Source organism: Microcaecilia unicolor, chromosome 10 (genome assembly GCF_901765095.1).
Source record: "Microcaecilia unicolor chromosome 10, aMicUni1.1, whole genome shotgun sequence".
NCBI classification, from domain to species: domain Eukaryota; kingdom Metazoa; phylum Chordata; class Amphibia; order Gymnophiona; family Siphonopidae; genus Microcaecilia; species Microcaecilia unicolor.
In genome coordinates, this window is record NC_044040.1 from 217,215,727 (window position 1) to 217,242,410 (window position 26,684).

Below are 26,684 nucleotides of genomic sequence, written 5' to 3' on the forward strand. Positions count from 1 at the left end.
TACCACGTTCTCCGGCAATGAATTCCAGAGTCTAATTACACGTTGGGTGAAGAAAAATTTTCTCCGATTCGTTTTAAATTTACCACACTGTAGCTTCAACTCATGCCCTCTAGTCCTAGTATTTTTGGATAGCGGTGAACAGTCGCTTCACATCCACCCGATCCATTCCACTCATTATTTATACACTTCTATCATATCTCCCCTCAGCCGTCTCTTCTCCAAGCTGAAAAGCCCTAGCCTTCTCAGCCTCTCTTCATAGGAAAGTCGTCCCATCCCCCACTATCATTTTCGTCGCCCTTCGCTGTACCTTTTCCAATTCTACTATATCTTTTTTGAGATACGGAGACCAGTACTGAACCACAATACTCCAGGTGCGGTCGCACCATGGAGCGATACAACGGCATTATAACATCCGCACACCTGGACTCCATACCCTTCTTAATAACACCCAACATTCTATTCGCTTTTCCTAGCCGCAGCAGCACACTGAGCAGAAGGTTTCAGCGTATCATCGACGACGACACCCAGATCCCTTTCTGATCCGTAACTCCTAACGCGGAACCTTGCAAGACGTAGCTATAATTCGGGTTCCTCTTACCCACATGCATCACTTTGCACTTGTCAACATTGAACTTCATCTGCCACTTGCACGCCCATTCTCCCAGTCTCGCAAGGTCCTCCTGTAATCGTTCACATTCCTCCTGCGACTTGACGACCCTGAATAATTTTGTGTCATCGGCGAATTAATTACCTCACTAGTTATTCCCATCTCTAGGTCATTTATAAATACATTAAAAAGCAACGGACCCAGCACAGACCCCTGCGGAACCCCACTAACTACCCTCCTCCACTGAGAATACTGGCCACGCAATCCTACTCTCTGCTTCCTATCTTTCAACCAGTTCTTAATCCATAATAATACCCTACCTCCGATTCCATGACTCTGCAATTTCTTCAGGAGTCTTTCGTGCGGCACTTTGTCAAACGCCTTCTGAAAATCCAGATATACAATATCAACCGGCTCCCCATTGTCCACATGTTTGCTTATCCCCTCAAAAAAATGCATTAGATTGGTGAGGCAAGACTTCCCTTCACTAAATCCGTGCTGACTTTGTCTCATCAGTCCATGTTTTTGTATATGCAAAGGATGCCCCCAATGAATATTTGAGATAAATTTGCATATATTGCAAACCCAGTGTATCCAGATTTATTGCATGAAAATTGATTGTGGCTGTCCTGAAAACATGATTGAGAGGAGGGGGTTGTCCCTAGACAGGTTTTGTGAAGCCCTGGGCCTACGCAGAAAGCTAGCACATCAGAAGCAAGTGGTTAATGAGTGTTCTGTGCACATGCTACTGGCCACATGATGCAGAAAGTAGTTCACTGTAGCATGTCACACACGTGTTATTTTAAAATGAATAGTAATGAGGCCATTAGGTGTTTCTCTGCAGTGCACAGAAGTAAACAGGATTTTAATATATGCATCACAAGAAATTCATCACCTGCTCCATGGCTGCAAAGAAGGGTTAGTCAAGAGGATTTACTGCCAGTTTTTCCTTTTTGTGACCGTATATACCTGCAACTTTAAAAGACAGAATGGAAGTAGCAGCTTCACTGTGTGTGTGTCCAAAGAAAATTAAAGTACCAGCACACATCTATGCATATTGTTCTGGGCATAAATATTAATCTCTCAAAACTTTTATGTGCATGAAGTTTTAGTGAGGCTAATATTAACGTGCAGAACAGTATTCCAGCTGTTCTTTTGTTTTTGAACATGTGCACAGCGAAGCTGCCCTTGCTGCAGAACCTTTGTGTTCATGTGTCTTGCACGCTTTACCTGATTAGTGCACAAGTTCTGCTGGCTTTGAATTTGCATCTCATTAGCTTACAGTGTCACTGTGGAATATTTTACCGCTAATCTCACAGTAGAAGCTTAGCCATTGGCACGCAGCTCGACTGTGTGGCTTTCTGCATCGACCTTAGGGTGAGGGCAGACAATTGGAGATGGAGAGTAAACAATTGATTGGGGACATTTGTTGCTTTACTTTACAGCATTATACATTTCATAAATCTGAGAATAAGTGAGAAAATCACTTTAATCTTATCCATGAGACTGATAATATATTGTGCAGCAGATAGAATTCTTCCCTCTAAAGCTGTGGTTCTGGTCCAGTCCTTGGGTCACACCTAGCCAGTGCATCCCAAGGACTAGATTAGGAATTGATGTTCTAAACATGCACTGAAAAGGTACTTCTGCATACCTGTGTGCTAATACTCATTAACGCTCATTTACTGCAGAGCCCTCTTTATGCACTGGGCTTATTTGCTACTAATAATAATTAGTGTAGTGTACTATAGTAGTAATAGCCTAGAGTTATTTCGAACAGTCCCCTTTATAAACTACTCAGAATGCTGATGTGGTTCAGAAAATGTTTATTTAGGACAGGATTTCTTACTGCTCCTCTGTTTTCTATATAGAAATAAAAAGAAGCCTCTATCCTATCCGTTTGGTGTATATTTGAATCTCCAGGGGCTTATACTCACTGCAAGAATACCTTATTACCTAACAGAAAAGGGAATCTGTTTATTTTCAGTGCACCACTTTTTCTAAATGCTAAAATTTATCATTTTTGGCGCATTATATTTTAAGTGCATGACATTATGTGTGGATGAAAAGTGTGTTCCTCCTGTAATTCGCAGATGAGTATTTCAGAAACATGTTACAGGTTTTTTTGTTGTAAGGCTGCCTTTTCTGCTTCCTTTGGATGCTTTATTTGCCCTGCTATAAAACTTAGAGGGGAGGGGGGTTATCAGTGTGGACTACTGTTAAGTCGGGGTATTTTAGTACAGGGTCTCATTGCATAAAGTGGGAATCTGCTAAAATAACCTGACTTAACAGTAGCTCATGTTGATAACTCCCCCCCCCCTTAGTCTAATACCTCCGCTTTCTTGTCAAATTTCGACATCGGAACTGACTAAAAGACCTACCTGTATCCTGCACAGCTGTGGACGCCTTTTTTATGCTGGCTTTTTAGGTAATAATTCTCTTCTCAGAGATGCTAGGTGCTAGTGTCCAACTACTGTTTGTTGGTCCTTTTGGGGCCAACAAGAAGGAAACTGCTGTGTAAGTCTTTTCTGATTTACTTTAATACTGCAGTGGAATTTTTTTAGGCTTTAAAATCTTGCCTTGCAGTAATCTTAGATAAATGTGTTGTGGTATAAAATCAATTTTCTAAAGAGATAATTTTTTTAATTTACATTTCAGTAAGTAGAACATAATTCACTTTCGCCCTGTAACTTTCAGTTCCAGAAGTTTTGACTTATGCTCTTTCCTCAGTCTCTTAACATTTGTTTCCGTTGTCAGCAGGTTCTGTTTGTACTATGCTCTGAAAGAGTTTGCCTGAAAGGCTTCATTGAACACCTACACATATGAGATAATAGTTTTAAATTTGTATTATATTCTGCTGGTTCAGAGCTATACATTTCGGGCCCTGTTTACTAAGCTGCGCACTAGCATTTTTAGCGTGCGCTAACCGTATAGATGCCCATAATATTCCTATGGGCATCTACACAGCACATGATAAAAACGCTAGCCCACCTTAGTAAACAAGGCCCTTAGAATCAGATGTACTACAGATGTACGAAGAAGTTTTGCCCATTTTGTATGTGTGGGGGAAAATGCTTAGTACATTTGGTCCTACTATGTTTCTGTGAATAATGTTCTGATCTCCAAAATATATATATTTTATTTTTTTAAGAATTTTACTGTTTATTTATTTTATTTATTTATTTATTGCATTTGTATCCCACATTTTCCCACCTATTTGCAGGCTCAATGTGGCTTACAGGGGTCTGTTATGGTATTTCCATTCCAGGATATCAGATACAATTGTTGATGCAAAGAGATTAAGGATAGAAAGAAGTGTTAAGAAAATAGGTATAGAAAGATGATTTTCGGATTAGAGTGGATTGGTGAGGTGGTATGGTTGAGCTATGGATTCTTTTTGTAGGCCTTATTGAAGAGGTACGTCTTCAGGGATTTACGAAAGTTGGATATTTTGTCGATTTACAATTAGATTTTCAAAATCTTTATCATAATTCACAAGAATTTCTATGGTATTTTTTACAAAAATCCTCTGGGCTCCTTTTTCAAAGCTGCGCTCCTGATTAGCGACGTGCTGAATGCAAAAACGCTCATGGGAATAGAATGGGCTTCTTCATATTCAGCGCTTTGCTAGTAGCGCAGCTTTGTAAAAGGAGCCCTTTATTTGATAGGGAATATTGCAGTGCAATTTTCATTCACATTATTCATAATTATTTTTACATGTGACGTTTGCTTTAACAGTTGGAAAAAGTTGAGAGAAGTTGTGGAGCACTAACAGCTGAGGTATACTAATTGTTTCCATGCTTAATAAACAGACAAAAAAAAACCCACTGGTGGTAAGGAAATTTGCCTAGCATACTGTAAGTATCTAAACCAAAAGGAAAGTGTTGAAACCTGTAGAAGAAATACTGCCTTGGCTAATACATGTTTCTTCCTGGGCAGCAACTGAGCATTAAGAGGAATCAGGCAGATGACCTGATATGTCAGCTACCTTAATGGAATCAAACATATAAATGGCAAGTGACCGTACTCACTTGCAAATGTGCAGTACAGACTGCCCTCTCTGTCCCGCCCTCGCGTCAAGATGTCATGACGTCAGAGGGCGGAACAGAGAGGGAAACGGAGTCGAATTGTCGGATGTCGCCGCCGCTGCCGCCTGGAAAAGAACATTGCGCGAAACAACCTCCACCATTCCCGCCGCCGCTCCCGCCCCCCTCCGTATCCGGCCCCCTGTACTGACCTGAGTGACAGCGCTTTCACACGGCGGTGAGAGGTGCTGTCAGGTCAGTGCAGGGGGCCTGGCACGGAGGAGGGAGGGAGCGGCAGCAAGGAGGATTGCGGAAAATTTCGCCCGTTTTTACAGACTTAACGGCTAGTTGTTTATAATTTTCTGGATTCTGCAGGGATGTGTGAAATAAAGTGTTGAATTCTAGTAACGGTTGCTTCTGAAGAAAACTGACCTCTTTGCAGGCTGTGATAAGTGATATTGGTATCATATACCAGTTATCCAAAAGACTATGTTGCATATGAGCTTTCAAAACCCTTCCTTCCAGTGTGTTGCTATAACTGAAGGTGATTTTTCTTTATTTGGAGGCTCTGCTTTTGGATCCCCCTTTATTTATCCTTTAAAAGAAAAGGGTCTCAAACTGGGGAAAGATAATGCTTTAACTACTACTTAACATTTCTAGAGCGCTACTAGGGTTACGCAGCGCTGTACAAATTATCTAAGAAGGACGGTCCCTGCTCAAAGGAGCTTACAATCTAAAGGACGAAATGTCAAGTTGGGGCAGTCTAGATATCCTGAATAGAGGTATGGTGGTTAGGTGCCGAAGGCGACATTGAAGAGGTGGGCTTTGAGCAAGGATTTGAAGATGGGCAGGGAGGGGGCCTGGCGTATGGGCTGAGGGAGTTTGTTCCAAGCATGGGGTGAGGCGAGGCAGAAAAAAATGTCAGTGTGTTCCTGTTATGAAAGCGGCAATGTATTCTAGCCCTTTTTTTTAAAAAATGATTTCCAACCCAGCAGATCAAGATGGAGAAGTTGGAAAGAATTGTACAAAAGGGGTCAAATGTCTCTCTGGAGGCAAACTAACTCTCAGAAAATGTAATGGCATGGGATGAAAATTAGCTTGTGGAAACTACTGAAGTCATATCCAGTTCAAAAATAGGCAAAATTGGACTTGAGGTTCCAGAGAAATAAGCTGCTAAAAAAAACCCAAAATGGCTCAGTGCATTCCTGTGGTAAAAGGAGTTCCAACTTCTGCACCATAGAAACTCATGGTGAAACATAGCAGTTAGGGAATCTCTCCTTTTACACTGCATCTCCCTCTTCTGTTCTTTCCCAACTCCCCCCCCCCCCCCCCAAAAAAAAAAAAAAAAAAGTACTGCTCCTACAACTTCTCTACCACCCCACAAACTGTCACTACACCCAAAAAGTAACCTCCACATAATTACCCAGCCACCACACCAAAAAGTACCTCTACAACTGCTCCCTATTCCGTACATGGCCCTGCCATTTTGCAAACTGCCCACACACCCAAAACTTAAAACAAACTCCCCCTGCAACTGCCTCCCACCGCTTTCTAAACTATCAGCACCCTCAAAAACTACCTCCCAACTGCCTGCCCGCCCTCAAAATCTGCTCCTCCCAGCAACTGGCCCACCAGCCTGCAAGCTGCTCCTTAATTTGTTTCCTGAAAGGTCATGATAGTTTTGTTTATATAGCATTCAGTGTGCAGAAGGTTAAAAGCCCGATATACTAAGATTTATCCCCCTTGTTCTATGTCAATGTGAATAAAAGCTTAGTAAATTAGTGATTTGCTTAAGGTCACAGAGAAAATAATAGGTAGATTGGTTTCACAGTACAACTACATTCTTTGCAGGCAATAAAACCTTTAGGACCATGGTAGAGATTACACATGCTTTTGAGACCACTACACTATCAGAGCATCTACTAATGGTGTTGGGCTTTGTAGCTAGTATTAAAATGTGATTAGGGAAACATGGTAACATAGTAAATGATGGCAGATAAAGACCTGTATGGTTCATCCAGTCTGCCCAAAAAGATAAACTCATTTTACATGGTATCTGATACTTTATACCCGAGTTTGATTTGTCCTTGCCATTCTCAGGGCACAGACCGTAGAAGTCTGCCCAGCACTGTTCCTGTACTAAAAGTTCTGAAGATTCTGGAATCCTAAAGAGTTACAAGATTCCGGAATCCCAATTAGTAGCAACATTCCATGTAGAACCCCAAAGAGTAACATAGTAAATGATGGCAGATAAAGACCTGAACGGTCCATCCAGTCTGCCCAACAAGATAAACTCATTTTACATGGTATGTGATACTTTATACCCGAGTTTGATTTGTCCTTGCCATTCTCAGGGCACAGACCGTAGAAGTCTGCCCAGCACTCTTGTACTAAGTTCTGAAGATTCTGGAATCCTAAAGAGTTACAAGATTCTGGAATCCCAAATAGTAGCAACATTCCATGTAGAACCCCAGAGAGTAACATAGTAAATGACAGCAGATAAAGACCTGAAAGGTCCATCCAGTCTGCCCTACAAGATAAACTCATTTTACAAGGTATGTGATACTTTATACCCGAGTTTGATTTGTCCTTGCCTTTCTTAGGGCACAGACCAAGGTTTTATTGAGCAACAAAAGACAAAAATAGCATATCAATGTGTTTTTATCCTTCTTGTGACAGAACTGATCGCCATTTTAAGATACATGGACGTAATTTTTATAAACCGTGTCCCATGTGTAAAATGTTTTACATGCAGGACATAGTCATATGGGTATATTGCACGTGTACAAATACATGTGCTGACAAGAGCATGAGCACTTTTTTACATAGACCATGCACAGCACTTTTCTACCCAGTACTTTTTGAATAGGTGAGCCATCGGGCAGATTTTACTACCACCCAACTAACTTAAAAGAAAATGTTATAATACTGCACAGTACTCGCTCATGCCATCCGGCTGTCTAAAATCTTTAGGGACAAAGCTGTATAGGTGTTCTCAGGGATGTGGTTTTGGGTGGAGCTACGATATACACGCGCATATATCATACAGAGTATATGCAAAAAAGTTGCACCAGCCTAGGAGTAGGTGTAACTTGTGTGGGAACGTTTGTTGCTAGTGGAGATTATAAATAGACTCTGAAAATAAAGGAGGATACACACATACATTACCTTTATAGAATAGACCTAAATAAGCTTGATTATATAATTTGTATGAGGGCCCTACAATTAGCCTTCCTAAGCCCTGTTCCACACTTCCTGCCTCTTCTACCTGCTATTGAGAGGACTCTTGCACCTTTGGAAGGGACTAAAGTAGATTTACCTCTTATTGACCTATAAGTGCATTCACTCTGCACCTTTTTGATGCTGCTTTTAACTCCTAATCCTTATTCACTTGTTCAGAGCCCTTATTTTATCATCCTCACTTTAATATTCCCTTAGCTCTTGTTTGTCCTAATTAGACTGTCTCTTCATGTTCAAGTGTACAGTGCTGCGTACGTCTAGTAGCGCTTTAGAAATGATAAGTAGTAGAGTGGAGGAGTAGCCTGGTGGTTAGTGCAGTGGATTGAAAACCTGGGGAACTGAGCTTGATTCCCAGTGCAGCTCCTTGTGAACCTGGGCAAGTTACTTGGCCCTCCATTGCCCCAGGTACGAATAACCTTAAGATTGTGGACCCATTAGGGACAGAAAAGTACCTGCAAAAAATAGTCTATGTGAACGCTTTGACTGTATCTACAGAAAGGCGGTATATCAGGTGCGGAATAAACTAAACTAAAATTACTTCTAGCGTAAGAAAATCATTTTCCATGTAAGACTTGTCATGCCTATTAGAAAAGGGAGAGGCAGGATTTGGTTTCAGTGCAACCCCCCCCCCCCCAAACTTTTCTGATATAGAAATCTATGAACAAAGAACAAACAAAAGCATCAAAAGTTGTAAACCAGTAGCAAAGCTGGCCTCTCTTTGCTAAGAAGATTATATTGACATCTGGTGATGGGAGAAGAGCTGATTAGCATGCTCTTAGTTTCTGGACTAAGCCAGGGAGTTGTATTGTAGACAGGTGCTATTTCTCAAGAACGTTATTTATTTTTATTTTATTTATTAGGATTTATTTACCGCCTTTCTGAAGGAATTCACTCGGTGGTGTACAGTAAGAATAAATCAAACCGGAGCAATAGGCAATTACAGCAGTAAAAATATTCACATAACAATACAAAGTATGGCATAGTGTACTACTTACAATGTCAACACAATACGTGATAGAACATTTTAATTGATAGTGAAAGGTAAAGCAAAGATGGAACATACAGATAGGTAAGAGAGTAAGAGGAGTTAGAAAATAAGGTGACTGATTTAAAGAAAGTTGCACATGAGATCAGAGAGATGGTTAAATATTATATCAGCTAGGGTAGAAGTGGATAAACATGTCCTGCTGCAGTAAGTGCAGCCTATGTCACTCCTTGTGTGTGAGTGAGACTAACAAGTTAGTTACTTCATCCATTAAAGGCCTGGTTGAAGACCCAGACTTTCACCCGCTTCCTAAAGTAGAGACAGTCTCGTGTTAAGTGGAGCATTTCAGGGAGTGCATTCCAGAGTGTGGGGGCTACTCCGGAGAAGGTTCGCTTGCGGGTATCATATCATGTAATGTCTTTTGGATAGGCTGTGGTTAGTGATAGTCCTTGAGAGGACCTTCATGTCCTCGGCGGTGTGTAGGGGTCATCCTGTTCTTCAAGTACTCGGGGCCATTTCCTTTAAGGGTCGAAGATCAGACATAGAGTTTTAAATTTAGCCTTGTATTGTACTGGTAGCCAATTAAGTTTTTGTGAAAATGGTGTGATGTGGTAACATCGCTTGCAACCTTCTACGAGTCTTGCTGCAGCATTCTAAATCAATTGAAGCTGGTGCAGGCCCTTTGTAGTCAGACTGTTGTATAGTGCATTGCAGTAATCTAGTCTTGATGTTGCTATGGCATGCACAACTGGGATAAGATTTACCTTTTCGATGTAAGGAGAGAGGCAGCGTAGCTGTCGCAAATAGTAGAAGCAGCTTTTGAAGGTTGCTTGGATTTGGGGAATCGGAGTAAGTGTTGAATCTAATTGTATTCCAAGGTTCCTGACTTGTGGTTTGAGGAGGAGTTTGTACTTCCCAAAATAGATTTTGATGTTGGGTATGTATCCACTTGTGTTAGGGACCCAGAGAAGCTCGGTTTTACTTGGGTTCAGGCAAACCTTGTTGTGTTTAGCCCATTCTTGAATTGATGCTAGACAGGTCATCAGTTTATTCAAGGCTGTAGGTAAGTCAGGTTCAATGGGTATGAGTAGCTGCACATCATCAGTGTAGATGTAGAACTGAGTGTCCATTGACCAAATCAGTTCAGCTAGTGGCTTGTATATATTGAACAGAATAGGTGACAGTGTCGATCCTTGTGGTACCCCACAGGTCAGTGCCCTTGGTGGCAATGAGTTGCGAAATATTATAGATTGTTGCCTGTCTGACAGATAGGATCTGAACCAGGCAAGTACTGTTACATTGATACCTGTTTCTGTCGGTTGTGTTAGCATGATAACATGATCCACAGTGTCAAAATCTGCTGAGAAATCTAGCGTTACTAACACCGAAGTGAATCCCCTGTCTCAGTTTCTGTGAAGATCATCTAGTAGGGATACGTGAACCATTTCTTTACACTCTTTCCCACTGTTTCTAAGCTTTTTCAGGGCAATCTCTCCCAAAGGGTTTAGTTTTGCCACATACCATGAAGTAATTTGTGGAGTACAATTGTTAACACTCCCCCCACCACCACGACCACCACCATAGTACTTGCATTGTGCCAATGAAAGCTTCCTTCTGGAGATAAGATGTAATATGTATAGGTAACTTATCAAGGTGCACGTCTGCTTGGCAGTTTCTTTTAAAAGGCCTTTAGCACCCAATATGTTGAGAAATTTCTGTCTCTCATTGCACATTTTCTTGGTCTCTACATCATTTCTTGGTACTTGAGACTCTTCATTCTGTCCATACAAAGTACAGAATAATCACTTGCCACTGGCACTTCTGTTCGTGCCATTCTTGTGTATTTCTCTACCCCTGGGACAACTTTGGCGAAATGAGGGGCCTCTGTTATCGGCTAGACTGCATGCATTGAAGACTTCAGAGTTAAGTTTGCTTTTTGCATATAATGTGTGGGTTTTTGTGTGTGTGACCACTTCTCTGGCGCTTAATTACACACTGGCTTGCAGTGACTTTTTTGTTTGACATACTGTGAGCATTCATACTTTTGCGGTGGAGTATTTTAATGCCATTTGGCCTCCTCCCCCCCCCCCCCCCCCCCCCCACCTGTATTGTATTGTTTGATAGTGACAGTTAGTTTGCCTGTGATAAGTATCTGCTGTAGTTCCTATTGTTGAAACTTTGTCTCGGAGGAGGCGTTTAGCTTTGAGGTTTTACTTCCTGTCTTTTTTTTTTTTTTTTTTGCTTTATTTCATCTGTGCATTTGAGTATAGGTCACATGTATGCCAGCAAGTTGAGCAATGAATTTTGTTCTTGATTGTATGGTATTTCTTTCAACCATTTTGTCTAGTTTTCTTGCCTCAGGCTTCTTGGAATGGGAATGTCCCAAGTGATTCTAACCTCTTCACTCTCTACAATTATCTAAGACATGATCCCAAAGCATTTCTGATACAGCATTGTTATCAGTCATGCCACCTTAGTTGAGTACCTGTTTTCCAGCTTACATTTGTCTGTTTTTACCATTCTTTTCTATCCTTGCTATGAATCATCTAGTCTGTACCAGTCTCATGCTTAGAAACATTAAAAAAATGATGGTAAATAAAGATCATAGGCCCAATATTCAAAATTATTTAAATGGATAGGAGAAATTTGCATGTCATTTTCAGTGGCACTTAACCGGATAGTGGTGCTGATAATGCACGGTTGGCGCTCAAGCCGAAACCATCTATTTTGGGGCATTCTGGAATGAAGTTGGTACTTAGCTGGTTAAGATCTATATATATAAAACTCACCCTCAACATTCTATTGTCTGACGTCACTGAAGCCAAGGTTCGTAAGTTCGAAGCTCTGAAACCACGAAAAACAGAGTCTCGGGGCCCCGCCCTTGCGTCAAACGTTATGACGTTGAGGGCGGAGCAATTCACTCACATCGACGGCAGCCAGGGCGGCGCAATGGCGTCACTGACGACGAAGGTGCGTTGGGGGGGGGCAGAGTCACACATCGACGGCGACCACGGCGGCACAATGCCGTCACTAACAACGAAGGTGCGTTGGGTGGGGGGGGCCAGAGGAAAGCCTTGCTAGCGCCCGTTTCATTGGCTCCAGAAATAGGCCTTTTTTTTTACTAGTGACCACATAAAAGGCAAGCCTACCTTTATGCGCTTCTTCATAGCTGATTAAATGCCAAATATCACACTTAACTAGCTGTGTTTTAGTCAACTCCTTCTTATACCAGAAATTCAAATCCAGACATGGCCCGGCACCAAATTTCCAGGTTTAATATTGGCAGCGGTCAGCAAAACATTGATCACTGCTGGCTGAATGTCAGGACCTACCTGTTCTATCTAGTTTGCCCATCCATACCATTTACTATCCTTTCATCTCTTAGAGACTTTATGTATTTGTCCCATACTTTCTTGAATTCAGATACATCCTTCATCTCCACTTTCTCCACTGAGAAGCCGCTCCATGTATCCATCACTCTTTTCTTGAAGAATTATTTCCTTTAGTACTCTCTCACCGTCATCATATGCCCCCTCATTCCAGAGCTTCCTTTCAGTTGAAAGAGACTTGCCTCCTGTGCATTTATCATTTCAGAAAAGGAGAAAACAAAAACCAACAAAGAGTGGAGAATCAGGATCCGCTACGTGGATAAAAATAGAAGAACAGCCTCCTCCACGCTGCTAGTTTAGCGACACTGCGGCTGTTTTCAGCTCCAGTTTTGAATGATTGTTTTTTTTAAGCGCATTCATTTGTCATTAGCCTTTTTAAAGGCTTGATTTGACTACCTCATTTATGGTGTTCCATTCATTGGTTTACACAACAAACAGACTCCTGAAGCAGGTGTTTTTCCCCAAAACACGGCTCCATGTCAAGTCTTTTTTTAATTTTCATCTAATTAAACATTTTATTACTCGTACCCACGGTGTCTTGGGAGTGTCGTGTTGGTCTCGCTACTTTTTTGCTGTTCTCCTGTGCATTTATACCACAGAGGTATTTAAATATCTCTATCTACTACTACTTGACATTTCTAAAGCGCTACTAGGGTTACGCAGCGCTGTACAATTTAACATAGAAGGACAGTCCCTGCTCAAAGGAGCTTACAATCTAAAGGACAAATGTACAGTCAGTCAAATCGGGGCAGTCTAGATTTCCTGAAAGGTATAAAGGTTAGGTGCCGAAAGCAACATTGAAGAGGTGGGCTTTGAGCAAGGATTTGAAGATGGGCAGGGAGGGGGCTTGGTGTAAGGGCTCAGGAAGTTTATTCCAGGCATAGGGTGAGGTGAGGCAGAAAGGGCGGAGCCTGGAGTTGGCAGTTGTGGAGAAGGTTACTGAGAGGAGGGATTTGTCCTGTGAGTGGAGGTTTCGGGTGGGAACATAAGGGGAGATGCGGGTAGAGAGGTAATGAGGGACTGCAGACTGAGTGCATTTGTAGGTTAGAAGGAGAAGCTTGAACTGTATGCGGTACCTGATCAGGAGCCAGTGAAGTGACTTGAGGAGAGGGGTGATATGAGCATATCGGTTCAGGCGGAATATAAGACGTGCAGCAGAGTTCTGAACAGATTGAAGGGGGGATAGATGGTTAAGTGGGAGGCCAGTGAGGAGTGGGTTGCAGTAGTCAAGGCGAGAGGTAATGAGAGAGTGGATGAGAGTTCGGGTGGTGTGCTCAGAGAGGAAAGGGCGAATTTTGCTGATGTTAAAGAGAAAGCCAAGACCTGTTGCTTCTATCTGCTGGATATGAGCAGAGAAGGAGAGGGAGGAGTCGAAGATGACTCCGAGGTTGCGGGCAGATGAGACGGGGAGGATGAGGGTGTTATCAATTGAGATAGAGAGTGGAGGAAGAGGAGAAGTGGGTTTTTGTGGGAAGACAATAAGCTCGGTCTTGGCCATGTTCAGTTTAAGGTGGCGGTTGGACATCCAGGCAGCAATGTTGGATAAGCAGGCCGATACTTTGGCCTGGGTTTCCGCAGTGATGTGTGGTGTGGAGAGAGAAAGCTGGGTGTCATCAGCATAAAGATGGAGTGGAGGAGTGGCCTAGTGGTTAGGGTGGTGGACTTTGGTCCTGGGGAACTGAGGAACTGAGTTCGATTCCCACTTCAGGCACAGGCAGCTCCTTGTGACTCTGGGCAAGTCACTTAACCCTCCATTGCCCCATGTAAGCCGCATTGAGCCTGCCATGAGTGGGAAAGCACGGGGTACAAATGTAACAAACAAAAAACAAAACCATGAGATGAGATCAGCGAGCCCAGGGAAGAGGTGTAGATTGAAAAAAGAAGGGGTCCAAGGACAGATCCCTGGGGAACTCCAACAGAGAGCGGGATGGGGGTGGAGGAAGATCCATGCGAATGGGAGAGAGAAGAGGAGAACCAGGAGAGGACAGAGCCCTGGAACCCAAATGAGGACAGTGTGGCAAGAAGTAAATCATGATTGACAGTGTCAAAAGCAGCGGATAGGTCGAGGAGGATGAGGATGGAGTAGTGACCTTTCGATTTGGCAAGGAACAGGTCATTACAGACTTTAGTGAGTGCCGTTTCTGTCGAGTAAAGAGGGTGAAAACCGGATTGAAGCGGATCGAGGATGGCATGAGAAGAGAGAAATTCAAGGCAGCGGCTGTGAACGGCGTGTTCAAGTATCTTGGAGAGGAAGGGTAGGAGGGAGGTGAGACGGTAGTTGGAGGGACAGGTATGTGTAGTGATTTACATTTATTGCAGAATCTTAAATCTCTTAGGCAGAAAATTCTTCCCATAGTAGAGTATAGTGCTGCTTGTGCTCTTTCCAAAGGAAGTGTTAGGAATGTAGTTGGAATCCCTGCAGTCCAAGAAAGTGCAACATGAAATGCTTTAGGGATTAATGCATTACATAGAGTGATCCCCGTTGAGAATTTAATGAAGGAAAACAGTCTGAAGAATTGCTAAGGTGATAATGAGGCTGTATGTCTGTTACCAGCTCTGGCCTCTCTACCTATTACACAAAAAGGCTATTTAGATACTTATATCCATAGAAACATGGATGGTAGTTAAGGCCCCTATCATCTGAGGAGATAGAGCTGATCTCGTCATATTTTTGCATGCCTTATTTATATGTGCCTAGGGTAAGTTAATTTTATTTTACTGTTTGTTTAATAAATATGACATCATTAAACTAGTGAGGTTAAGGCATATAACAGTTATCATACATCATACAAATTATCCTAAGATTTTGTACAAATATAACCAATAATTTATATTACACAAGGCCAGTAGGTTCTAAAAATTAACTACAGCTAGAGCACACCCCCTAAAAGCTTACTGAGAAACCCATCAAAAGGCTTTCAAAGAGCTAATAAATTAGGGACCCTTTACTAAGCTGTGCTGTCCCCAGTGCAGGGCTTTTCCACACGCTGAGGCCACTTTTAGGGGTCCTTTTACAAAGCTCTGCTAGCGTTTTTAGGTCAGTCACAAACAGAAGGCAAAATGCTCCACTGGAAGGAAGGCACCAAACAAGAAAAGAGTAGAGCAATGGAACCTCTTGCGGCTGGTGTTCAAAATAGTCTTTATTGGAAATTAAAAGAGTGACCCAACACAAATCGTGTTTTGGCCTCACTGGCCTGCGTCAGGGGTCTAGGAAACTGTCATCCAATAATGTTCCTAGATAGGTCATCAAACGGATAGAATCTCCACACAATGGTCACTCCAAAAAGTATATAGTGCACAATCTCTCCCGGAACCTGCCAGTTATAACTGCAGCAGCAGAATGTCCACAGCGACTTGCTGTGAGATAAGGAGCTTGCTGCTCTTGCAGTGCTTAAAATCAGCAGATGAGCGAATTGCCTTTTCCTCCGTCTCCCTTCACAAAAGCCGCGAGGCAAGGCAGCTAGGTAGAGACCGCTTTCTTCCTGGAAGAGGTTTTCTCTCTTCTCAGAAATGTCTGGATCCTGCTCCGTAGTTTTCGCCACATTTTAGGTCACAATAAAAATCAGCTGGCATCTCAGCGTTTTCCACCAGCTGACTTTTATCATGAGCTAAAAACACTAGCATGGCTTTGTAAAAGCCCCCTTTAGTGTGGTGATAAAATGGCCCCATTTTACCTATTCATGGTCATGCACTAATTTCCCCATTAGTGCATGAGCACTTACCAGCACCTTATTTTCTAGGTGGTAAGGGCTCATGTACTAACCACACGCTAATCGATTAGCACAGTGCATGCCTACTCTCCACCCCCAGACATGCCCCAGTGCTAAAAAATAAAATCTGTTTTTTAGCACATAGAAAGCGTGTGCCAATCCAGAGACTACTGCAGGATGCCTGAGCATGCCTGCGGTAGTGGTTTTTAACTTGCGCTAAGCACACATTAGTGCTGAGGCATCTCTAGACTCAAGTCCTCTAGACGTGGTCCAGCAGATGAGAAGCATTGCTTCCATGTTATTTCCAATTTTACATTCTCCGCTTTCCCTTCACTTTTTTGGAACTAAGGATCCTTTGTGCTTATCTCGGGGATTCTTGAGTTCTAAGAATATGCACAAGGAAGGCATTTCTGATTTCTTTTTGGTTAATTTTAGCCTTTTACAGTTATTAATGCAGGCTAGATATTTTAAAAATATGAATATCTATTTGCACATGTTAAAATGTTTTATAGGGATATTTGTTCATAAATTTATTTATTTATTTAGATTTTGCTCACACCTGTTTCAGTAGTAGCTCAAGGTGAGTTACATTCAGGTACTCTGGATATTTCTCTGCCCAGGAGGGCTCACAATCTAAGTTTGTATCTGAGGCAATGGAGGGTTAAGTGACTTGCCCAAGATCACAAGGAGCTGCAGTGGGGTTTTTGAACGTGCCACCTCTAGACTGCAAGACAAGTGCTCTAACCACTAGGCCACTCCTCCACTCCATTTAGTCAGTAAGTATGCACATACTTGGAGGCAAGACGTAATTCTTTAATTTTATATCCGTACTTTGCCAATATAGGCACAAACATAAACATTTATATCATCACTTGCTGATGTAAGTGCTTGCACATAAAAACACACATACGTATTTAACTAGTTATGCTAGTAATTTATAAAGAAAACTAGCCACCTACTTTTCATCTAAATAGGCGCATTCTTGGCACCTAAAAACAGGCTTTTATACAATTGTCTTTCACATGCGAGAATTCAATGTTATTTATTTACGCATGTAGCTCATATCTCCCCCCCCCCCCCCCTTCTATATTTAGGCGTAGTAGATTTTTTTTCCATGTCTCTAGTGGGCTTAAATTCTGAGGCAATGGATGGTTAATTGAGTTGTCCAAGATCACAAGGAGCCATCATGGGTTTTAAACTGGCCTCCCCTGGTTCTCGGCCCCACTGCTCTAAGCATGAAGCTATTCCTCCACTTCTGCATGCACTAATGAACTGAATGCATGGCATTGGATGCATATTCTATACAATTCTTTTTCATAATTATGTGGATGCTGCTGTACATCTGACCACGTTTTACAAATTTATATTGGGTCAAAATTTAGTAAGCCAACTAATGGAATCAGAAATAATACAATCAACTTTCTGGTCTGATGGTTTATGCAGAGGAAGGGAAGAGAATAGTTCCTCATTGCAGAGAATGTGTAGCTTACAGAAGAAATGGACAGAAACAAGCTATCTTCTCCTGCAGAAGACATTTTAATACACTATATTTTGGAAACAGAGGAAGTAGTAAATGAATCACAGTGCAATGGAGGGTGGGAGAGGTAGATGTAATTCTCTTACTTGGATCAACTGTAATGAACAGTTATTTATCTAGAATTGTTACAGAGAGCACTTCGTGCATGCTCTGACCCAGTGGAGCTCTGCGTGTTTACAGGCAGAAAGCCTGCCAGGGGAGACCATCCTCTCTAAGGCACTTTCTTCCACCTGTTCATTGAATGTTTTTAAGACTCTTGGATTACCTGCTTCCTGTCTCCCAGCAGGGATCTTGATGTAAGTCTTGCACAGTTGCTGACCGACATAAGCAAAAGGAAATGTCAGTGTTGCTGTTCTGATTAGAAACCAGAACTGAGAGTTAGTTAAGTCACCATGGTGTAAGAATGTGAAGTTGTTCAAAAACTTATAGTCTTGCAGAATTCAAGTAAGTGGGGAAAACAAGCAGAGCATGGCTCATGGAATTCTTTCCAACCCCTTTATACATGCTCATGTGTCTATCTGCATTTCCTGTGTGTGCGTGTCCCTTTTGGGGGTTCTATTTTGTAATCACATAGTTAATTTTGACAAGCCTGGCCTCTGAATTTAAAACAAACAAAAATACATTCCACTGGTTGGAAAATGTAACAGTTCTTGTCAGCTGAGGAGATCCAGTAGTGGTGGTCGGGCTGTGTTCACAGACAAGTTCCATACGGTGTATGGCACCCCAGATGCAGGGGAAGATTTGATAGGGTCTCAGCCTAAAGAGAATGTGGTTGCTATAGGTATGAGTCCTCTGATGCTAGTAGCTGCCAGACCTGCTGTCTGAACCCAGAACCAGAAAGTAGAAGAACCCCAGTGGAGACACAAACAAAGGAATCTTGCTGATAAAAAGTAAGTTTGAAATCCATCAGGAACTAGAGCAGGATTAAGAAGTGTCTGACAAGACAAATAAGTTCCAGAAGAAGGTAGGCAGCTAAAGCACAAGACAACACCAAGTAGTGTAGACCAATCTCTGCTGAGATAACCAAATGGTAACTAGATTTTATATAAGAATCCAGACAGGAACAAAGCCAACGACAGAAAATAGTAGCCATGGTGCGAACAGAAATAACCAGCCTACCTGGTGAGGCACCCTGACACCAACTGGTAGGAGATCTGAAATTCATATCGGCAAACTCTCCCAAGATCTGAGTCCCATGCATGCTTTCAAAGGGACCTTATATTAAGAATGAAGTTAAACCAAGTGCAATGACAATAATATCTAATGGTCAAATATTTCAATGGATTTTGTACTTTAGCTACAAGGTACCACAGATCCCAAGGTAACCAGCAGCAAGCTCTACCTATTGGTCACTAAGTATCACCATACATAGTGATCATTATGAAAGCTATATGGTTCAATCACTTTTAGATTATAAGCTCTTTGAGCAGGGACTGTCCTTCTATGTTTAAATTGTACAGCGCTGCGTAACCCTAGTAGCGCTTTAGAAATGTTAGTTAGTTAGTAGTTAGTTAGATGTTATAACAGATATAACCCAGGTCTCGCTGACCAGCTCAGTTATCCCTCCGCAGAGAAACAGGCCACAAACTGAGAGGGGCGGGGAGAGAAGGAGAGATCCTTTACTTGTCACTTTGCTTCCTGCACTGTCTAATCTCCCTCATTTGAGCTTGGGTACAGGCTGGGGCTGGATACAAATCCAGGAAACCATTGGATTTTAAGATGGGTTTTATTATTATTATTTTGTATCCTTAACAGTTCTGGAGTCAGCTCTTCATTCTCTTTCACTCTCTGTCTCAAAGGATACTCAGCACACACAAGGTTTGTCTTTTATACTAAACACTGCAACAGCAGTAAATCCAAAACAGTCAGCATTTGATTTAAGAGGTTTTTGTTTTAATCAAGCCAAGACCATTTGGTACAGTTTTATTTACTACTAGACCGTTTTCTTTTTGCAATCCAGAATTATAAACAAATATACAGCTCCTCCAGTTCATCACCAATCTCTTTAGGCTCCTATAATCCAAGGCTGCTCCTGATGACTCGGATCACTGTCCTTCCAGCGATATACCTCTCAGGGTCACACCCTGGCCTTGAACAGGCTTCCCCTGCTCCAGCTCCTGTTCCCAGGCTGGGTTCCCCTTTCCCACTCGGAGCTCTTCCACCCTCAGTTTTAGCTTTTAGGGACGGGAACTACTCTTTATTTCGTCCTTAATTTATGCTGCTTTTCCAGAATAAGCCCTCTCCTCCTAGGGTCTTGGCAGGGGTGAAGGCAACCAAAGACCACATGCACCAGCAAAGAACTTTTATTGCCTTCAGATTCCACCTTAACTATCAGTTATAAACTAGAACCATTTCTCTCTGCAACTTATTGCATAAATACTCCCCTTGGACTGGGTTTCTCTCCCACCCAGGAATATCCCACTCACTCCTCCCAGTGACTCCAGAGAGAAATTAACACCACTCAGTAATCCCTATATAATGGGGGATTATACAAAGAAAATGAATGATTTAGAGCCAACCCAACAGGAATAGGGGAACAACAGCAGGAATGGGAGGAAGTTGTAAAAAAAAAAACATGTAGAGCATTCCTCATATAATTATTTCCAACTCTTCTGCATGTATGTCTGTCTTGCTCTGTGTGTCCTTCCTCTATACTTCTATAATGCATTATTCCTTACAATCTTGGCTGCATGATCCTGATCATTGTCCCTGCCTACCAGCAGGGAAGTAGAGGAACTGACTGACTCTTTTCCCAGTGACATCACAGGGTCTGGTGTTCAGTGGAAAACGAAACCAAAAAATAGAAATTGCGGTTCTACTTCAAAACACACATCAACAGAACAGTACAGTGATAGTCATGAAACTAATTGAAATAAATTGCACTTTCTTCTTCAAAACAATTATTAAATGGAAAGGAAAAGCCTCAGCCCCTAGTCCGGAATCAATGATGTTCGCACAGTCCATAAAAGGGGCGGTTCCTCACAGGCATAAAAACCTTTCCACTTTTTAAATCACGACATTAAACAGTTCATTATATATAATCCAGTTTTTGACATTCAAGTTGTTAAACATCAAAGAAATTTTTGACAAGTGTTTACAAGCAGTAAAAGAGAGAAGGGTCTCATTGATGGTGACCAGCGTTTCAGTATAGAAAGCTGCTTCAGGGTTTAAGAGACCAGTGTTCTATTAGAATGGCGTCACTGCTTGTAAACACTCTTGTCAAAAATGTCTTTGATGTTTAACAACATGAGTGTTGAAGTAAATGATAAAGCAACCTCTGTGCTGCCATGGAGGAGAATGGCCTTCTGAAGGGAGAGCATCACTGTGGAGAGGCAGGAAGTGATCCTGTAGCTAGGACCTGCCCTCCAGGAGATGCGACATCCTCTAGCACCGAGGATGTGTCTTCAGGGGCTTCTGCTCAAGAGGGAAAGGTTAGGACTGCCATTGTAGTTGGAGTTTTAACCATTAGGAATGTAGCTTGCTGGGTGACTGGTGGATGTTAGGATTGCTTGGTCACTTTCCTGCCTGGTGGGAAGATGGCAGACCTCACACAGCACCTAGATAAGATTTTAGACAGTGCTTTGGAGGAGCCTACTTTCATGGCTCACGTGGATACCAATGACATAGGGAAATGTGGGAGAGAGGTTCTGGAAGCCAAATTTAGGCTCTTAGGTAGAAAGCTCAAATCCAAAACCTCTAGGGTAGCATTTTCAGAAATGCTTCCTGTTCATGCGCAGGGCCCAAGAGATGGGCAGAGCTCCGGAATCTCATTGCATGGATGAAGTGATGGTGCAGGGAGGAGGGTTTTAGATTTGTTAGGAACTGGGCAACATTCTGGAGAAGGGGAAGCCTATTTTGGAATGATGGGCTCCACCATAACCAGGGTGGAACCAGCCTTCTGGCAACAGCATTTTAAAAAGAGAGCAGCTTTAAAACTAGAAACTGGTGGAAGGCCGACAGTCACTCAAAAGTGCATGGTTTAGAACAAGGTATCTTTCAAAGATATCATGGTTGCAATAGAGACTATAGACGACCAGGTGTCTTTAAATAAAAAGCAGATTTTCAAGATTGCAAATTACCACTGTTAACTGCTGAGCAAGTTGTAAATAGGAACAACAAGCATACAGTGAAACCTCGTTTTCGTTGATGTCGGTTTTCGTCGGTTTCGGATTTTGCCGATTGTTTTCGGACGGATTATTGACGAAAGCCGAGGTTTCACTGTAGTTTGAAATGTCTATATGCAAATTCCAGAAACCTAAGAAATAAGATGGGAGAGTTAGAATATATTGCACTAAATGAAAAATTAAATGTAATAGGCATCTCTGAGACCTGGTGGAAGGAGGATAACCAGCGGGACACTGTCATAGCAGGGAACAAATTATATGTAGTACTAGGGTGGATCAAATTGACTAAAAATTCTGCACGACATAAAACACATCTTGGAATCCCTATGGATTGAAATTCCATATGTAAAGGGGAAAAGGATTGTGATAGGAGTGTATACTGTCTACCTGGTCAGGATGAACAGACAGATGTAGAAATGTTATCGGAAATTAGGGAGGCTAACAAGCTGGAGAACACAGTAATAATGGATGACTTTCAATTAACCCAATATTGACTGGGTAAATGTAACATTGGGGCATGCTAGAGAAGTAAAATTCCTCAACAAAATCAAGGACTGCTTTATGGAGCAGCTGGTACAGGAGCCAACAAGAGGAACAGTTAAAAAAAATTTAAGAGAAGCAGCTGCGAAGGTCAACAATTTATCAGGTGTGTATGCTGTTAAAAATACCGTCCTGGAAGCCCAGGCCAGTTATGTTTCATGTATTAAAAAAAGGAGGAAGGAATGCCGGGTGACAGCCGGCATGGTTAAAAAGTGAGTTGAAGGAAGCTATTAGAGATAAAAGAAAATTCTTCAGAAAATGGAAGAAAGATACGACTGAAAATAATAAACGGCATAAGGAACGGTAAATCAAGTGCAAAGCGTTACAGGCATCCTACTGGGCAGAGGCCCAGGTGGAGTTTTGTGGGTACTTCTGACAGACGGCGATGTGATTGTCAGTCTATTTTTTGTGAAGCTTTAGAGATTGATGTGCTGGCCAGAGCCCATTCTGACTTTAGCAAAGCCGTCATTCAGGAGGTTTTGTCTTCCCCTGCCCTGTGAGTATGCCCAGGTACTTTCTGCATGTTAAGGACCAGAAGAATCACTACTTGCAAACACTTGTCAGAAGTACTTTTTTTTTCCAGTTTGATGAAATTTGAAGGTGTACACCACTGGTAATTTACCACCCCTGAAGCAGCCCCTTTGGGCAAAACATGGCAATGTCGGGCGTGTGTGTGTAAGAACCCGGGAGTTTAAGTAGTGAATAAAGTCTGCATTTCTATACAGTCTGCTCTTTCTTTGCTACCAATGATGATCTTGCAAACCATTTGGTCCAATACTACTACTACTTAACATTTCTAAAGCGCTACTAGGGTTACGCAGCGCTGTACAATTTAACATAAAAGGACAGGCCCTGCTCAAAGAGCTTACAATCTAAAGGACACGTGAACAGTCAGTCCGATAGGGGCAGTCAAATTGGGGCATTCTGGATATCCTGAAGGTAAGAGTTAGGTGCCGAAGGCAGCATTGAAGAGGTGGGCTTTAAGCAGAGACTTGAAGATGGGCAGGGAGGGGGCTTGACGTAAGGGCTCAGGAAGGTTGTTCCAGGCATAGGGTGAGGCGAGGCAGAATGGGCGGAGCCTGGAGTTGGCAGTGGTGGAGAAGGGTACTGAGAGGAGGGATTTGTCCTGTGAACGGAGGTTTCGGGTGGGAACATATAACAGTAAGACATTCTTAGACCCTTCTTCAGAAGACTATGTTTGCCAGGACTCTTGGGGATGTCTGTCTCTCTCTCCAGTGGTGTTTAGAAAAAAAAGATTCAAATTAAGAAAATGTGTTTCTATATAGCTGTAGTGGTTGATGGAACATTGGTATGCTTTATGGGACTTTCTGCTGATTTGGCAGAGGCATACTGGAGCTTTCTACTGAGCACCAACCAATTATACCAGTGATGTTGCTGGGAATGTTCAGTTTCTGTACCTCCATCTGCTGGCAGGAAGTGATAGCGCCCACTTGTAAATGATGGTATAGCATGACTAAAGGAAATTAGCAGGTATGACTAAATTTCACTATACTGAGATACTCTTCAGTCCACTCCAAACAGTTTACGAGCCATTTGCCAGGCCTGTTATACTGATCAAATTAAGGAATGGGTCTTATTTCAGGTGGTAAAGACATGCAAGTAGATTTTCTCAGTCAGCAAACTCTAGATCCAGGAGAGCGGGAGTTATATCCGACAGTTTTTCTGCTTCTGATGGGGATCACTGGGTATTGCATTGCTTCAGTCTCATAGCAGTACAGTGGAATGCCTAGTGCCTTGCGGCCTTCAATCACAGGAAGGGGAAAGGAGCGGTAGTGATCAATTTACATATTTCAACACAGGAAAATCAATTAATTAGATCTGAAATTGGATTTGTTTGGATTACCAAAGAGTTCCACAATATCACAGACTGATAATAGAGAGAAGTATTGAATGTGGACCTAAATTTGAGTTGTCTAACAAACAGAAAATGTAAGAGCATCAAATTTCGAGTGTTATAGGGAGAATTAATAATGAAGTACACTAGCCCAGTTACAAAGATAGAAAGGCACTAGACCCATTAAAATCTTATGAATAAAAGTACAAAGCTTAAACTGGACTCCGGCCTCCTCCACAGGAAACCAAAAATCAGTCGAGCCGCCTGATTTTTGCATCAGTTGAACTCTATTAACTAGAGTTCTTTAAATATCCTGTGCATACAATGTTGCAATAATCTACTCTAGACAGGACCAAGGCCTGAACCAACAATCTGAATTCAATAAACCCCAAAAATTTGCGTATTGCTGTTAACTTGTGCATCACATGGAAATATTTCTGTACAGGCTGTTTTATATGACCAAAAAAGTCAACTTCAACTCCTAAAATTCTTGAGGAATTGTCAGACAAAAAAATCCATTCCAATAGAAAAACTTTGTAGAAGTTCATGTTTTAAAGATCTTAACCACAAAAACTTGGTCTTTTCTTGATTCAATTTCAAATGATTGCTAGAAATCCTGCGTTCAATTAATTGAGCAGAACTAGTTATATTATCAGAAGTAGAAGACCAATCATTTGAGACTGGTAACAGTAAAGTAAAGTCATCTGCATATATGTGTAAAAATTTTAATTGTTCAAGTGCCTTACCCAAAGATTAGAGCAAAACAATGAACAAAGGAGACAGAGCCAAACCCTGTTTCCAGCAGTGGCCAATTCAGGTCACAAGTACCTCGTAGAATCTCAGTAGCAACATTCCATGCTACCAATCCCAGTGCAAGCAGTGGCTTTCTCCATTTCTGTCTCAATAGAAGACTATGGACTTTTCCTCCAGGAACTTTTTTAGAATCCAGATTCGCTAACCATTGTTACTACATACTCTGGCAATGAGTTCCAGAGCTTAACTATTGTTTGAGTGAAACAATATTTCCTCCTGTTTGTTTTAATAGTATTTCCATGTAATTTCATTGAGTGTCTCCTAGTTTTTGTACTTTTCGAAGGCGTAAAAAGATTGACTCACTCTTACCCATTCTACACCACTCAGGATTTTGTAAACCTTAGTCATATCTCTCCTCAGCTGTCTGTCTTCCAAGCTGAAAAGCCCTAACCTCTTTAGCATTTTCTCATACGAGAGGAGTTCCATCCCCTTTATCATTTTGGTTGCTCTTCTTTGACCCTTTTCTAATTCTGCTATATCTTTTTTGAGATACGGCAACCAAAATTGAATGCAGTAGTCAAGGTGAGGTTGCACCATGGAGCAATACAGAGGCATTTAAATATTCTTGGTCTTATTTACCATCACTTTCCTAATAATTCTTAGTATCCTGTTTGATTTTTTTTTTTTTTTGGCCGTTGCCACACACTGGGCAGATTTCAGCATATTGTCTACAATGACACCTAGATCTTTTTCTTGGGTGCTTACTCCTAAGGTGGACCCTAGCATCAGGTAACTGATTTGGATTATTCTTCCAAATGTTTGCATTTGTCCACATTAAATTTCATCTGCCATTTGATGCCCAGTCTTCCTGTAATTTTTCACAGTCCGCATGTGATTTAACAACTTTGAATAGTTTTGTCATCTGCAAATTTAATCACCTCGCTTGTTATTGTGATTTCCAGATCATTTATTAATATGATAGATAGCACTAGTCCCAGTACAGATCCCTGCAGCACTCCACTATTCATCCTCTTCCATTAAGAAAAATGGCCATTTAAGCCTACCATTTTCTGTCCAATAACCAATTCCTAATCCACAAAAGAACATTGCCTACTATCCCATGACTCTTTAATTTTCTCAGGAGTCTTTCGTGAGGATCTTTTTCAAAAGCTTTCTGAAAATCTAGAGACACTATATCAAGCAGCTTGCCTTTATCCACATGTTTCTTCATGAAATTTCTTCAAGAAATGAAGCAAATTGCTGAGGCAAAAGTTCCCTTGGCTGAATCCATGCAGACTGTGTCCTATTAAATCATGTTTGTGTTCTTTAATTTTAGTCCTTATAATAGTTTCCACTATTTTGCCCAGCACTAATGGCAGGCTTTACCAGTTTGTAATTTCCCAGATCAGCCATGGAACCCTTTATAAAAATCTGTGTTACATTGGCCACCCTCCAATCTTCAGGTACCATGGACGATTAATTACACTAACAGCAGATCAGCAATTTCACGTTTGAGTTCTTTCAGTACCCTAGGTGCATGCCATCCAGTCCAGGTGATTTACTACTCTTTATTATGTCAGTTTTGCTCAGTATGTCTTCCAGGTTCCTAGTTAGCACTTCTGGCTGTGTATTGTAGATAATTCTAAGTTGAAGAGTTTAGCTTCTATCAGAAAATTCTCTGCGTGGGCACCATCGTTTCTTGTTTCTTCATGTTCTCCTGATCTTGCATTGGTATACTGAGGTGTTCCAGGCTGCACACCACTCCTTAAATATTCAAGTCTCTCTGCCTCCCATCTGCTGTTATGGGGACACAACCCATTGGTCTGGACTGGTCTAGTAGGACTCAAAGAAAGGAAATTAACAGGTAAGAATAATTTCACTTTGTTTTGTCTTGGTGCTAAAAAACAAAATCAGTCTGT

The 26,684-nt window shown here is 41.8% G+C and overlaps 1 protein-coding gene across 3 annotated transcripts in view; it reads left to right on the forward strand.

Annotated features, from left to right (window-relative positions):
• Positions 1-26,684, forward strand: part of PDE6D (phosphodiesterase 6D) — a 54,475-nt gene that overhangs the window by 1,698 nt on the left and 26,093 nt on the right. The window lies entirely within an intron of this gene.